This window comes from Coregonus clupeaformis, chromosome 15 (genome assembly GCF_020615455.1).
Source record: "Coregonus clupeaformis isolate EN_2021a chromosome 15, ASM2061545v1, whole genome shotgun sequence".
In the NCBI taxonomy this organism is placed as follows: domain Eukaryota; kingdom Metazoa; phylum Chordata; class Actinopteri; order Salmoniformes; family Salmonidae; genus Coregonus; species Coregonus clupeaformis.
Genome location: NC_059206.1, coordinates 25,288,480 through 25,304,995, shown reverse-complemented (window position 1 = coordinate 25,304,995; position 16,516 = coordinate 25,288,480). Strand labels below are relative to the sequence as shown.

General features: G+C 40.7%; 1 protein-coding gene across 3 annotated transcripts in view; it reads left to right on the top strand.

Moving 5' to 3' along the window:
• Window positions 1-16,516, top strand: part of LOC121582319 (cadherin-8-like) — an 87,962-nt gene that overhangs the window by 61,922 nt on the left and 9,524 nt on the right. The gene's annotated exons all lie outside the window — the stretch shown is intronic.

The following is a 16,516-nucleotide window of genomic DNA, read 5'->3' as shown; positions in this document are numbered from 1 at the left end:
ATCCACCCCGGCATTTCATTAATTCTCCAGTGACTTGCCGCGTTCCCCGGACAACACTCAACTGGTTGTGTAATTTCATGGTGAACAGAGTGCGAGCTGGGAATCATTTATTGGCTATTGCCAGAGCAGAGGAGTTCAACCTGGTTCCATCTTCATAAAAAAATAAAAATAGTAGACATACCAAGATAATGTAACCTGTTCTTATGTTTGTGTGTTCTTTGCTTTTCCCTCTGTGACTCCAATACTCTTTAATGTTTCACTTTCTCATTATGCTGTGCATGCATATGTATTGATATTTAAATTTTTAGTCATTTAGCAGACACTCTTATCCAGAGCGACTTACAGGAGCAATTAGGGTTAAGTGCCTTGCTCAAGGGCACATCGACAGATTTTTTACCTAGTTGGCTACAGGGATTAGAACCAGCGACCTTTTGGTTACTGGCACAACGCTCTTAACCACTAAGCTACCTGCCGCCCATGTGGTATATTTTATGCTGCTGATCAATGTGTGATAAGCACTGCCCTATTTCATTTTGTCTGTCCAATTGATCAAAATAATTGTCAGAAACGGTACAATATTGTACTATATTGAGATGTCAGACTGGCAATTGGCATTCACATTTTTCTGTGTAATGATGTATTATGTTGTTTTTTCACTCAGGACTTTCTCATTGAAAATATACTTTTTGATGTTTATTTCTAATTCCTTGTTTTCTGTTTTGAATGAAAGAGCACTTTATGTATTTACTATTTTGTGGATAAGATTACACATTTCGATAAGTGAATTGAGGCTGTAGGATATTATGCCAGTGTTTGCATGGCTGTCCGAAAGCTTTCAAACTATCAGAGTTAGAGGAAGCTTTACGGAACCTACTTAGAGACTGTAAGAGTTTGGAGCCTGAAAAAAGTAGTGATTTTCTGCACTTAACCCTTGTGCTTTGCTGGAAAAAAATGACATCCATTATGTTACGGGTCAAATTGACCCGCACAGTTTAAACACACTCAAGACAGTCAAAGAATTAAGTAAAAACAGAAATAACTTTATTTTGTCTTATCAGACATTTCAGAAAGAAGAAATACAATACTTTTTATTTTTTTTAAACAATATTTAAGAACTATTTGTTAAACATATTTCCTTTCTCACAAACAAGATTTTTCAGTTTCCCCAAGTAGGTTTTTTTCCCCCTATTGGTCCATATTATCCCTTCAGTCTTTCTCTCTACATGTTGAACACAATGTGTGTGTGTGCTTTCTGCAGATGTATTTATTGCATTCTACACAAGTGGTGCTTGTTTTACTGTCTTGTCGAGGGGGGCAGAGCTGGCATCTTTTCCGTTTCTTGCCACTGCCTGTATCCACTGGATCCATTTCTGGTTGATTGGAGGCATGTGTTGATGGTCCAGCTTGAATTTTCTGGACGGCAGATGCAGCTGCTGTCGACCGAGGAGGCCGGACTCTCCTCTGGATCCTCTTCAATGAAGACAAAATCTGGATCATCAACAGCATTGTCCTCTATCTCTGAAATATCCTCTGTCTCTGAAACCTCTTCTTTTTCACTGTCACAGTCCAGAATTTGTGATAAGACTTCATTGATTGAAAATCTTTTGGAGCTCATTTTTGAGTGTCTGTGTCAGGGACCTGCTGCTCTCACACTGAGGAGAAGCTTGGGAAAGCCCTTTTTAACCCAAACACAATTCTAAAAGTGCAACCAGGACCAGTCAAAACAAAATACATCAAAGACACTTTTTTGTTTTGCACCTGTGCAAATATATATACACATGAAAGCCTCCGGGTCAAAATGACCCACAACATCATGTTTGTATACAAAATGTACACAGACATTCCACAACACATCAGTGTGTCCACATTTTGCAGTTAGGTTCATGACCCTAAATGAGGAAAAGTCATGTAATTTCATGGCGAAAAAGAGTGGTTAACTAGTATTTTAGACAACGCAAAGTGGAAACGGGTCAAATTGACCCACAACATAACAGGAGGGTTAATAAGCACCCAATCACCTTTATTTTACAGAATAATGTCAGTGCTGGATTTCCCAACTCAACTCTAATCAAACCAACTCATGCACAAAAAACTCCAATGTGCAATTCTTAATTACATCAATTGATCAGTCTGTTGCCAAGTCCTTGTCAAATTGTCACAGCATGAAATATGCTAGGCACACAAAATATCCTCTATGGGAAGGTAAGTTTTGTGAATAGAACAGTACTAGCCTTGATTTGACTTGATCCGTTGCAGCACACCCTGTCGCGTGATGCACTCGTCAGCACCTCCTCTCTCTCTCTGTCTCCTCCTTATCGTCTCTCATATCACAGAAGAACAAAGGAACAGACAAGAATTTAGTATTTTATGCACTCACTGGGATATTTCAACCATGCAATACTCCTCTGTTCACATTCGCGCAAAAAAAATAAGCAAACAGCTTAACTCAGGAATAGTATAAATAGCTCAATAACATTTTATTTAATTAATTTATTTAATTATTTTTATATTTTTAATCCGTCAACATATCTCTCATTTATCAATTCAATAGATATCAATCAAATAGTTTCATCGTTAAGCAACAGCCGATTTAACAAACAGAATACTTTATTAGTGTGTAAGTCTCCCCCTCCTTCTCTGTCTGCTCTGAGTCTGCGTCTCCCAGCAGCTCAGTGCAGGCAGGGAAGTGGCATATTTGCTCTACGTAACTCTAAACTCATAAAAATCTCACGCATGCGTAGTTCATTCACCAATGCGATTGCAGAGTGAGAAGAGCTCCCAAGCAGCTCTCTCCAAGCTAAACAACAGAAAGTAGACAGACCAGCTGTCCCTCCGTTATTTCCCCCTCCGTTATTTCTCCAACACAGACAAACAGTAACATTTAACAGAATTCACAAACCAACACAAAACATAGAACACAAATCCTACTCTCTTCCACACACACACACACACACAATTTAAGAGGCTTATATCCGTTCCTACGGACCCCTAAAGCATGCTACTACCATCGCGCCGTTTTTTTCATTGTTCCTAAATTTATGCTACCTCGAGTTTGCGGATATTCAATGAGCGGTTACATCGAACATATACCTCGTCATCTATAAGTCGAGCGGTAACTTGCAACCGAATGTATCTACCACAATCACCAGTTCTCGGAACTGACCTAAAAAACCAACCTAGTAAGTTTTCAGGATTTTCGCCTCGTTTGAGGGCTTGCCATAGATCCGCGATGTCCTAATTTGTATACATTTTCCTTAGTTCCTGGCCTTTCCTTCTTTCATTCTATTCTTTTTGAATTTTATTCAAGCAAAATATCCCTGTGTCCAGTATTATCAATGCCTATAGACACTCCCCCCTGTTTGCGTTGTTACCAGCGCAAACAAATTTAGAAATTTAGAACGAAGTCTTATCCCACAGCAAATAACAGCATAGCACACACGCAAGATCTTAATGGTGCATTCATTCAACGCACACACACAGACACACGAACTGACCAGTGCCCAAAGTGGTGAGAAAACTCACCCTTATCTGCCGGACTCTGGAGCGAGAGTCAGCTCGGCTCCCATGAATGGAACGCTGAGAAAAGACGCAACACCGGCCCAAATACCTCGTCGCCATTAATGTAGCGTCCCCAGGGTGGGCATCCTCGTCGCCATTAATGTAGTGTCGAGAATACGATGCTGAGATGCTGTGAGAACAAGAAATCTGCTGACACTGTCCCTCGATTATATAATTATTTATTACATTGAAGATCTCAGCGCCAATTTACAGACATCTGCAGACATCTGGAGAATAACCGGATCCAATCTCTAATATGTTATTCTCCCCTCCTTTGTCCCAAACCATAGTATATATATCCTATGTAACCTGATATTGGTGTTTTCCCCTACACACCAATCACAGGACTCCACCCTAACAGACTTCCTCTGTTTTAGGGTGCCACTATAGCAATGCTCTCCAGATGCTCCCTCAAGCTGAGTCAACATCCTCTAAGACAATTTGCAAACGTCAGCAAAGTCATAAATTGTTCAGACACTACAGTCCCTCAGTCGAGCACTGAATTTCAAACACAGATTCAACCACAAAGACCAGGGATGTTTTCCAATGCCTCGCAAAGAAGGGCACCTATTGGTAGATGGGTAAAAAAAAAAAAAAGCAGACATTGAATATCCCTTTGAGCATGGTGAAGTTATTAATTACAATTGGATGGTGTATCAATATACCCAGTCACTACAAAGATACAGGCGTCCTGCCTAACTCAGTTGCCGGAGAGGAAGGAAGCCACTCAGGGATTTGACCATGAGGCCAATGGTGACTTTAAAACAGTTACAGAGTTTAATGGCTGTGATAGGAGAAAACTGAGGATGGATCATCAACATTGTAGTTACTCCACAATACTAACCTAATTGACAGAGTAAAATAAGGAAGCCTGTACAGTATACAAATATTCCAAAACGTGCATCCTGTTTGCAACAAGGCACTAAAGTAATACTGCAACAAATGTGGCAAAGTAATTACCTTTTTGTCCTGAAAATAAAAGTGTTATGTTTGGGGCAAATTCAATACAACACTTTACTGGGTACCACTCTCCATATGTTCAAGCATAGTGGTTGCTGCATGTTATGGGTATGCTTGTAATCATTAAGGACTGAGGAGTTTTTCAGGATAAAACATTTACGGAATGGAGCTAAGCACAGGCAAGATCCTAGAAGAAAACCTGGTTCAATCTGCATTCCACCAGACAATGGGAGATTAATTCACCTTGCATCAGGACAATAACCTAAAACACAAAGCCAAATCTACACTGGAGTTCCTTACCAAGAAGACAGTGAATGTTGGATGAGTTAAGGTTTTGACTTAAATCTACTTGAAAATCTATGGCAAGACCTGAAAACAGTTGTCTAGCAATGATCAACAACCAATTTGATAGAGCTTGAAGTATCTTGAAAAGAATAATGGGCAACTTTGGCACAATCCAGGTGTAGAATGCTCTTAGAGATTTACCCAGAAAAATTCACAGCTGTAATCGCTGCCAATAGTGCTTCTACAAAGTATTGACTAATGGGTGTGAAAACGTATGTAAATGAGATATTTCTGTATTTAATGTTCAATACATTTGAACGACTTACAAATTGGTGCATTCAACTTATGATAGCCAGTGGGACAACCACCCATTTTTGTATTTTTTTTTACATGGTTAAATGTATTTAATTTTGTTATGGGGGGGATTACTTTTATACTATTCCAGGTATTCCTTAGAGAGGTAGTGTTTAAAGTGTCTCCGGAAGGTGGTCGGTGACTCCGCTGTCTTGGCGTCATGAGGGAGCTTGTTCCACCATTGGGGTGCCAGAGCAGCGAATAGTTTTGACTGGGCTGAGCGGGAACTGTGCTTCCGTAGAGGTAGGGGGGCTAGCAGGCCAGAGGTGGATGAACGTAGTGCCCTCGTTTGGGTGTAGGGTCTGATCAGAGTCTGAAGGTAATGAGTGCCGTTCCCCTCAAAGCTCCGTAGGCAAGCACCATGGTTTTGTAGTAGATGCATCAAATGCATTGATACACAAAGTAAAACGAACCGAACAGTTGAAGCGTTTCCTCAGAGTGATCTCCATTAGTAGACATTGGAAATGACATAACAGGTAGGAGCACTACTTTTGACCAGGGCCAATACGGGAATAGGGAATACATAGGGAATAGGGTTCCATTTGGGACACAGACAGAGGTTTTGATGGGTGCGAGAGAGAGAGAGGAGTTTCTGAAACAGCAGTTTATCTCCCGTTTCAGACGAGCCCTCAGATGATAGGTAGCCTCCTCTGCTCCCCTCTGCTCTCTTCCACCTGCTGCTCTCACACTGAGGAGAAGCTTGGGAAAGCCCTTTTAACCCAAACACAATTCTAAAAGTGCAACCAGGACCAGTCAAAACAAAATACATCAAAGACACTTTTTTGTTTTGCACCTGTGCAAATATATATACACATGAAAGCCTCCGGGTCAAAATGACCCACAACATCATGTTTGTATACAAAATGTACACAGACATTCCACAACACATCAGTGTGTCCACATTTTGCAGTTAGGTTCATGACCCTAAATGAGGAAAAGTCATGTAATTTCATGGCGAAAAAGAGTGGTTAACTAGTATTTTAGACAACGCAAAAGTGGAAACGGGTCAAATTGACCCACAACATAACAGGAGGGTTAAGTGGTTAATGTCACATTGCTTCCCATGTCTGCCAATGTCAATGAAGGCATTCAACAGTCAAAGCCATTCTGTTAAGGGGCAGGAAGGGAATGGCTCTTACACAGCTTGACTTGTTCCTGCCATCTTGTGTTGTTTCCCAATACTGATAAATTGGTCCACAGCAAGATGGAATTTACCTTTAAAGCTCCCATGCAGTCTTTTTATTGTATTTTTAATTCATCACTGTATGTCTAATAAATCACTGTGTGTGTTTATTTCATGAACATAACTCCAAGAATATTTCTTATAATTTAGTTCCCTGAGCCTCCATCGAAATGCTCAGTCTGATCGTGTTGTGTTGACACAAATGTTAATATATGTACATACACAGCACTGATTGGTGGATAGGATCGTCTAGACCAGGGGCCTCCAACCTTTTCTAGCATGAGAGCTACTTTTAAATTATGAAACATGTCGCAAGCTACTCATAATTTTTTTCCTAGCTTTCAAATAGGCACTCTGTAGTTTCTCGAATTCTATTTTCTCGCTTTACAGTTTTTCAAAAAGAAAATTTGAATTATTCATAGAGAAACAATGAAATTGGATGTTGTGAGTCCATGTCAATGCTTAAATCACATCAGAAGAGCATTTTTGAGTGTAATACCGCTTTAGAGAGAGGAATGTGCTGGTCTAGCGATGTTTTTGCTGCTGCATTATGTCATGACACGCGATTGATACAAATAATCATGATATACAGTGGCTTGCGAAAGTATTCACCCCCTTGGCATTTTTCCTATTTTGTTGCCTTACAACGGGAATTAAAATGGATTTTTGGGGGGTTTGTCTAATTTGACTTACACAACATGCCTACCACTTTGAAGATGCAAAATATTTTCTGTTGTGAAACAAACAAGAAATAAGACAAAAAAACAGAAAACTTGAGCGTGCATAACTATTCACCCCCCCCAAAGTCAATACTTTGTAGAGCCACCTTTTGCAGCAATTCCAGCTGCAAGTCTCTTGGGGTATGTCTCTATAAGCTTGGCACATCTAGCCACTGGGATTTTTGCCCATTCTTCAAGGCAAAACTGCTCCAGCTCCTTCAAGTTGGATGGGTTCCGCTGGTGTACAGCAATCTTTAAGTCATACCACATATTCTCAATTGGATTGAAGTCTGGGCTTTGACTAGGCCCTTCCAAGACATGTAAATGTTTCCCCTTAAACCAATCGAGTGTTGTTTTAGCAGTATGCTTAGGGTAATTGTCCTGCTGGAAGGTGAACCTCCGTCCCAGTCTCAAATCTCTGGAAGAAAGAAACAGGTTTCCCTCAAGAATTTCCCTGTATATAGCCCCATCCATCATTCCTTCAATTCTGACCAGTTTCCCAGTCCCTGCTGATGAAAAACATCCCCACAGCATGATGCTGCCACCACCATGCTTAACTGTGGGGATGGTGTTCTCGGGGTGATGAGAGGTGTTGGGTTTGCGCCATACATAGCGTTTTCCTTGATGGCCAAAAAGCTCAATTTTAGTCTCATCTGACCAGAGTACCTTCTTCCATATGTCTGGGGAGTCTCGCACATGCCTTTTGGCGAACACCAAACGTGTTTGCTTATTTTTTTCTTTAAGCAATGGCTTTTTTCTGGCCACTCTTCCATAAAGCCCAGCTCTGTGGAGTGTACGGCTTAAAGTGGTCATATGAACAGATACTCCAATCTCCGCTGTGGAGCTTTGCAGCACCTTCAGGGTTATCTTTGGTCTCTTTGTTTCCTATCTGATTAATGCCCTCCTTGCCTGGTCCGTGAGTTTTGGTGGGCGGCCCTCTCTTGACAGGTTTGTTGTGGTGCCATATTCTTTCCATTTTTTAATAATGGATTTAATGGTGCTCTGTGGGATGTTCAAAGTTTCGGATATATTTTTATAACCCAACCCTGATCTGTACTTCTCCACAACTTTGTCCCTGACCTGTTTGGAGAGCTCCTTGGTCTTCATGGTGCCGCTTTCTTGGTGGTGCCCCTTGCTTAGTGGTGTTGCAGACTCTGGGGCCTTTCAGAGCAGGTGTATATATACTGAGATCATGTGACAGATAATGTGACACTTAGATTGCACACAGGTGGACTTTATTTAACTAATTATGTGACTTCTGAAGGTAATTGGTTGCACCAGATCTTATTTAGGGTCTTCATAGCAAAGGGGGTGAATACATATGCACGCACCACTTTTCCGTTATTTTTTTCATTTCACTTCACCAATTTGGACTATTTCATGTCCATTACATGAAATCCAAATAAAAATCTATTTAAATTACAGGTTGTAATGCAACAAAATAGGAAAAACACCAAGGGGGATTAATACTTTTGCAAGGCACTGTAATTCTGTCAGGTAAGCCTACTTTGTAGTTAACATTTAATTGATAAGGTTTTGGGGAAATTATTTATTTCTACCCAGAAGACAGATATCATTATGGCTAACAGACATACAGGGGCAATATTGATGGAAATAAATAGGCAGATATTGTGTTACATTTGGCATTTTAAGCCAATTGCGGCTACAGTGCCTTTAGAAAGTATTCACAACCCTTGACTTTTTCTACATTTTGTTGTTTTACAGCCTGAATTAAAAATGCATTAAATTGAGATTTTGTGTCACTTGCCTACAGACAATACATAATACATACATAATACATAATGTCAAAGTGGAATTATGTTTTTAGAAATGTTTGCAAATTAATTAAAAATGAAAGCTGAAATGTCTTGAGTCAATAAGTATTCAACCCCTTTGTTATGGCAAGACCAAATAAGTTCAGGAGTAAAAATGTGTCACATAATAAGTTGCATGGACTCACTCTGTGTGCAGTAGTCATTTTTGAATGACTACCTCATCTCTGTACCCCACACATACAATTATCTGTATGGTCCCTCAGTCGAGCAGTGAATTTCAAACCCAGATTCAACCACAAAGACCAGGGAGGTTTACCAATGCCTCCCTCGCAAGGACGGGCACCTATTGGTAGATGGGTAAAAAGAAAAGCAGACATTGAATATCCCTTTGAGCATGGTGAAGGTGTGAATTACACTTTGGATGGTGTATCAATCCACCCAGTCACTACAAAGATACAGGCACCCTTCCTAACTCAGTTGCCAGAGAGAAAGGAGTCCTCTCAGGGATTTCACCATGAGGCCAATGGTGACTTTAAAACCATTACATAGTTTAATGGCTGTGATAGGAGGAAACTGAGGATGGCTCAACAACATTGTAGTTACTCCACAATGCTAATCTAAATGAAAGAGTGAAAAGAAGGAAGCCTGCATATAATATAATATTCCAAAACATGCATCCTGTTTGCACTAAAGTAAAAGTGTAAAAAATGTGGCAAAAGGAAAATTACTTTATGTCCTGAATACAAAGCATTATGTTTGGGGTAAATCCAACACAACACATTACTGAGTACTGCTCTTCATATTTTCAAGCGTGGTGGTGGCTGCATCATGTTATAGGGATGCGTGTCATCGGCAAGGACTAGGGAGTTTATTTTTTATTTTTATAAAAATAAATGGAATAGCTCTAAGCACAGGCAAAATCCTAGAGGAAAACCTGGTTCAGTCTGCTTTCCAACAGACACTGGGAGACAAATTCACCTTTCAGCAGGACAATAATCTAAACCACAAGCCAAATATACACGGTAGTTGCTTACCAAGACGACATTGAATGTTCTTGAATGGCATAGCTACAGTTTTGACTGAAATCAGCTTGAAAATCTATGGCAATACTTGAAAATGGCTGTCTAGCAATAATAAACACCCAACTTGACAGAGCTTGAAGAATTGTTAAAAGAATATTGTACAATCCAGGTGTGCAAAGCTCTTAGAGACTTACCCAGAAGCCTCACAGCTGTACTCGCTGCCAAAGGTGATTCTAACATTGTGTGAATACTTATGTAAATGAGATATTTCATTTTCAATAAATATGCTATATTTTCTACTTGTGAGATTTGTTTATGACAGTTTGCGGTGGAACACGTGAAAAAGACATGCACTTTCAGAATTGTTTGGCGAGCTACTCATAGGTGGGCTATATGAGCTACTGGTAGCTTGTGATAAACCTGTTGGAGACCCATTGTCTAGACTCTAGAGCAGGGCCTTTTGTAGGAATTCAGTCGGGGTCTTATTAAAGTCCAATGCAGCCGTTTTTATCTCAATATCAAATTCTTTATTGGTAACGATTAAGTACCTTACTGTGACTGTTTTAAATTGGTCAAAAAGAAACAAAAATAGCTTCTTAGCCACAAGTAATTTCTCAAGCAAGACATTTGCCAGGACTGTCTGGGAGTGGTTTGAGTGGGGAGGGGAACACTGAAAACTAGCTTTTATTGGCAGAGAGGTTTGGAACTCTCTTTCTTATTGGTCTATTAACTGATTTCCTGCTTGGTGATGTCACCAGGCAGGTCAAAATTGCATCCGACCAAAATAGGCTGGAGTTTCAGGCGGTCTTTTCAAACAGCTCTTACTCTAGGGCATTATCATCATTGTCAAAAAAAAAAAAAAAAAATTGTGGCCCCAACCCCCATCAATGTTGCCCATCCCTGCTCTAGAGCCTACCCCACTTACCCCTTCAAAGTAGAGGATACATATGCAAATACAATTGTAGGCATTTTTGTTTTTACACTAAAAGGGCATTATCATCATTTTCACAATTTGTGTGTTATTTCGACAATCATAGTGTGGAAACTGCACTGAGTCTTTAAGTCAAGACATTTTCCCTGTATGTTTTCACAATGTGTCAGATCTATAATGTAATGCTTTTCACCACACATGACATGACATATAATATTGCCATTGACAGTGTGCAAAGCTGTCATCAAAGCAAAGGGTGGCTATTTGAAGAATCTCAAATATAAAATAGATTTTGATTAGTTTAACACTTTTTTGGTTACTACATGATTCCATATGTGTTATTTCATAGTTTTGATGTCTTCACTATTATTATATAGTGTAGAAAATAGTAAAAATAAAGAAAAACCCTTGAATGAGTAGAGCTTCAAGTTCCTTGATGTCCACATCACCAACAAACTAACATGGGCCAAGCACACCATGACAGTCATAAAAGAGGGCACAACAAAACCTATTCCCCCTAAGGAGACTGAAAAGATTTGGCATGGGTCCTCAGATCCTCAAAAGGTTCTACAGCTGCACCATCGAGAGCATCCTGACTGGTTGCATCACTACCTGGTATGGCAACTGCTCGGCCTCCGACCGCAAGGCACTACAGAGGGTAGTGCGTATGGCCCAGTACATCACTGGGGCCAAGCTTCCTGACATCCAGGACCTCTATACCAGGCGGTGTCAGAGGAAGGTCCAAAAAATTGTGAACCACTCCAGCCACCCTAGTCATAGACTGTTCTCTCTGCTACTGCACGGCAAGTGGTACCGCAGACTATTTGCATTCCCCCCCCCTCTTTTACGCTGCTACTACTCTCTGTTTATTATCTATGCATAGTCACTTTAATAACTCTACCTACATGTGCATATTACCTCAATTACCTCGACTAACTGGTGCCCCCGCACATTGGCTCGGTACCGGTACCCCCTGTATATAGCCTTGCTATTGTTATTTTACCGCTGCTCTTTAATTATTTGTTACTTTTTTTTCTTTTTTTTTAGGTATTCTTTCTTAAAACTGCATTGTTGGTTAAGGTATGTAAGCATTTCACTGTAAGGTCTACACATGTATTCGGCGCATGTGACAAATCAGATTTGATTTGAATTGAATTGTTCTAAAAATTTTGACCAGTAGTGTATGATAATTTCTGACAATTTAAGGTATCTATTTACATTATTTGTGTGTAATTTTGAATGTGTGGTAATGTGTCATCATAGTATGTCTCTCAGAGATCCAATGAAGTGACAACCAATGGAAGTGTCATCTTGTTTTTAAGCATATTGTCTTTGTAGGTTGCCACAAAGTGTTACATTCTCATTGTAAGGTGCCACCAGGCAGAGTATGCCTAGACAAACGTTATCCTTGACATACAATGCTTTTGGGTAGAGTGCATCTCTATGGAGTGATAATAAGCAGTGTTGTGATGATCGCAGAGGTAATAGGCTGAACATTGTTAGGATTATCAGCCTGTGTAACAGCCTGGTCTCAAAGACTAGACGTAACCAGGTAAATGCGAACGTCTAGCAACCTTAAGGTTGCGTGTTTGAATCTCATCACGGACAACTTTAGCATTTTAGCTATTTAGCAACTTTGCAACTACTTACTACTTTTTAGCTACTTTGCAACTACTAGCATGTTAGCTAACCTTTCCCCTAATCATAACCTTAACCCTTTAACCTAATTTCTAACTTTAACCCTAATCTTAACCCCAACCCCTAGCCTAGCTAACATTAGCCTCCAAGATAATGTTAGCGTTAACAACCTAGCCACCTAGCAAACGTTAGCCACAACAAATTAGAATTGGTAACATATCATAATGTGTTCGTAACATGTCATACAAATTGTAATTTGGAATCTATCATATGACATTTTATTTATTTATTTATTTTTATTTCACCTTTATTTAACCAGGTAAACCAGTTGAGAACAAGTTCTCATTTACAACTGCGACCTGGCCAAGATAAAGCAAAGCAGTGCGATAAAAACAACAACACAGAGTTACATATGGGGTAAAACAAAACAAAGTAAAAAAATACAACAGAAATACATATATATACAGTGTGTGCAAATTTAGCAAGTTATGGAGGTAAGGCAATAAAATGGGCTATAGTGCAAAATAATTACAATTAGTATTAACACTGGAATGATAGATGTGCAAGAGATGATGTGCAAATAGAGATACTGGAGTACAAATGAGCAAAATAAATAACAATATAGGGATGAGGTAGTTGGGCGGGCTAATTTCAGATGGGCTGTGTACAGGTGCAGTGATCGGTAAGGTGCTCTGACAACTGATGCTTAAAGTTAGTGAGGGAGATAAGTGTCTCCAGCTTCAGAGATTTTTGCAATTTGTTCCAGTCATTGGCAGCAGAGAACTGGAAGGAATTGCGGCCAAAGGAGGTGTTGGCTTTGGGGATGACCAGTGAGATATACCCGCTGGAGCGCAGACTACGGGTGGGTGTTGCTATGGTGACCAATGAGCTAAGATAAGGCGGGGATTTGCCTAGCAGTGATTTATAGATGGCCTGGAGCCAGTGGGTTTGGCGACGAATATGTAGTGAGGACCAGCCAACAAGAGCGTACAGGTCACAGTGGTGGGTATTATATGGGGCTTTGGAGACAAAACGGATGGCACTGTGATAGACTACATCCAATTTGCTGAGTAGAGTGTTGGAGGCTATTTTGTAAATGACATCGCCGAAGTCAAGGATCGGTAGGATAGTCAGTTTTACGAGGGCATGTTTGGCAGCATGAGTGAAGGAGGCTTTGTTGCGAAAATAGGAAACCGATTCTAGATTTAACTTTGGATTGGAGATTCTTAATGTGAGTCTGGAAGGAGAGTTTACAGTCTAACCAGACACCTAGATATTTGTAGTTGTCCACATACTCTAGGTCAGACCCGTCGAGTGTAGTGATTCTAGTCGGGTGGGCGGGTGCAAGCAGCGTTCGGTTGAAGAGCATGCATTTAGTTTTACTAGTGTTTAAGAGCAGTTGGAGGTTACTGAAGGAGTGTTGTATGGAATTGAAGCTCGTTTGGAGGTTTGTTAACACAGTGTCCAATGAAGGGCCAGATGTATACAAAATGGTGTCGTCTGCGTAGAGGTGGATCTGAGAGTCACCAGCAGCAAGAGCGACGTCATTGATATACACAGAGAAAAGAGTCGGCCCAAGAATTGAACCCTGTGGCACCCCCATAGAGACTGCCATAGGTCCAGACAACAGGCCCTCCGATTTGACAGATTGAACTCTATCTGAGAAGTAGTTGGTGAACCAGGCGAGGCAGTCATTTGAGAAACCAAGGATATTTAGTCTGCCAATAAGAATGCGGTGGTTGACAGAGTCGAAAGCCTTGGCCAGGTCAATGAAAACGGCTGCACAGTACTGTCTATTATCGATCACGGTTATAATATCGTTTAGGACCTTGAGCGTGGCTGAAGTGCACCCATGACCAGCTCGGAAACCGGATTGCATAGCGGAGAAGGTACGGTGGGATTCGAAATGGTCGGTGATCTGTTTGTTGACTTGCCTTTCAAAAACTTTTGAAAGGCAGGGCAGGATGGATATGGGTCTGTAACAGTTTGGATCTAGAGTGTCACCCCCTTTGAAGAGGGGGATGACCGCGGCAGCTTTCCAATCTCTGGGGATCTCAGACGTTACGAAAGAGAGGTTGAACAGGCTAGTAATAGGGGTTGCGACAATTTCGGCGGCTAGTTTTAGAAAGAAAGGGTCCAGATTGTCTAGCCCAGATGATTTGTAGGGGTCCAGATTTTGCAGCTCTTTTAGAACATCAGCTGTCTGGATTTGTGTGAAGGAGAAGCGGGGGGGGGCATGGGCAAGTTGCAGCAGAGGGTGCAGAGTTGGTGGCCGGGGTAGTGGTAGCCAGGTGGAAAGCATGGCCAGCCGTAGCAAAATGCTTGTTGAAATTCTCGATTATTGTAGATTTATCGGTGGTGATAGTGTTTCCTAGCCTCAGTGCAGTGGGCAGCTGGGAGGAAGTGCTCTTATTTTCCATGGACTTTACAGTGTCTCAAAACTTTTTGGAGTTAGTGCTACAGGATGCAAATTTCTGTTTGAAAAAGTTAGCCTTTGCTTTCCTAACTGCTTGTGTATATTGGTTCCTGACTTCCCTGAAAAGTTGCATATCGCAATGGATGATGGACATCCACAAATGTATACATACCATCTGAAATGTAACATATCATACTGAATGGAGGGAGACAAAACTACGTTTACTATGTTACGTCTAGCCCTGAGTCCAGGTTGTGAGTAAACACCATCACACCGAAATGACTCACTGTCTCTCAGTCTGACCAGGATGACTCAAGGGCTTAGGGCTGGTTCCTCACTTAGACCTCAACCCTCAAGATATACTTTATGCATTCAACCAAGGTTTCAGGTGGACTTCATAAAATGCAACACAATTCCTTCAGCGTCCTCCCATACTCTGTGAATATGATTTTATTCTTGAATCATCATTATGCTCAAGACTTTGGGTGTTACATGGACAGTATTGCATTGAAGGCTAGAGTAAGAGCCAATCAAGGGTCTCATTACAGTACCTGGTATTGATGATGCCTTTTAGTAATAATGTATGGCTAACCTAGGAAGTTTCCCAAAACACCATGTAGAGAAACATTTGTACATTGTTGGAGTTGAGTGGGACATGCACACAGCACTGCACCTGGTGAGGGTTTAGAAGAGGATCATATGACTACAAAGGTTATGGGTAATGAGAGCCAGGTCTGTCAAGTGACTGTGTAAGCTTGTCTGCCGTTCTTCAGTCCCCGCTACATCATTTACTTACCTTGACAGCTGACATGTTGCAAATGTTAATACAAGGAGTCATGTAAAAGAGATTATGTAAAATGAATGTAAATTTAATGTCAAGTATACTTTCTTGTAGAAAACAGGTTCAGGACATGTTCAGGGAAAACAGGAATAAATGTGTCCTTACAAAGAGCTGGTTAGCATGCGGAGGACAGCAAAATTAGTTCTACATCTGTGATCCTCCCAATAGAATTACTGACCTTATATAAGACAGAAATGTCATGAATGCATTTGTTCTCTGTCTCACACTCATATTACTGGCTGCATGGTTTACAACCAACACATTTTAACTATCACTTCTAACATCCCTGTTTGTGACCCAGATAACAGCTTAGTAAATTTAGCTTACAAAGTGTTCATACCTAAAATGATATTAAGACAGTTTGTAAAAGTTATAAATGTCATATGATCGAATTAGAAAAACGTGTTTAGGGGATGGCTGCCCAATGTAATTTGAGTCATGTATTGAAAGAGCGGAAAGTATGAGGTGCTAATTTGTATCGTCCTTTCCCGGCATTGAATTATTCACATTCAATGGTCTGGTCCCAAACACATCCTCACACCTTTGACAGTCAGCACCCATCTCTTGCGTAGAACATCTGATAATTGTATTTGCTTTAATTCTTTTCACATCACATTGTCAGCTTGATTGACACGTGGCAGAACATTTCAGGGTCGGTCTCCCTCCACGTGAAGCTGTCAAAGCCTGACTGGAATCCACTCTGTCTCCTGGAGACTTCTCCCAGGTGGTTTGGGCTGTCGGCCTGTCTTGAAAGTGCTCTGCGTCTGTAGAGGAGTCCTCCTGGACCTCCTGCCCGTCGTCTGAGGATTTACACCATTTCATCAAAAAAATTGA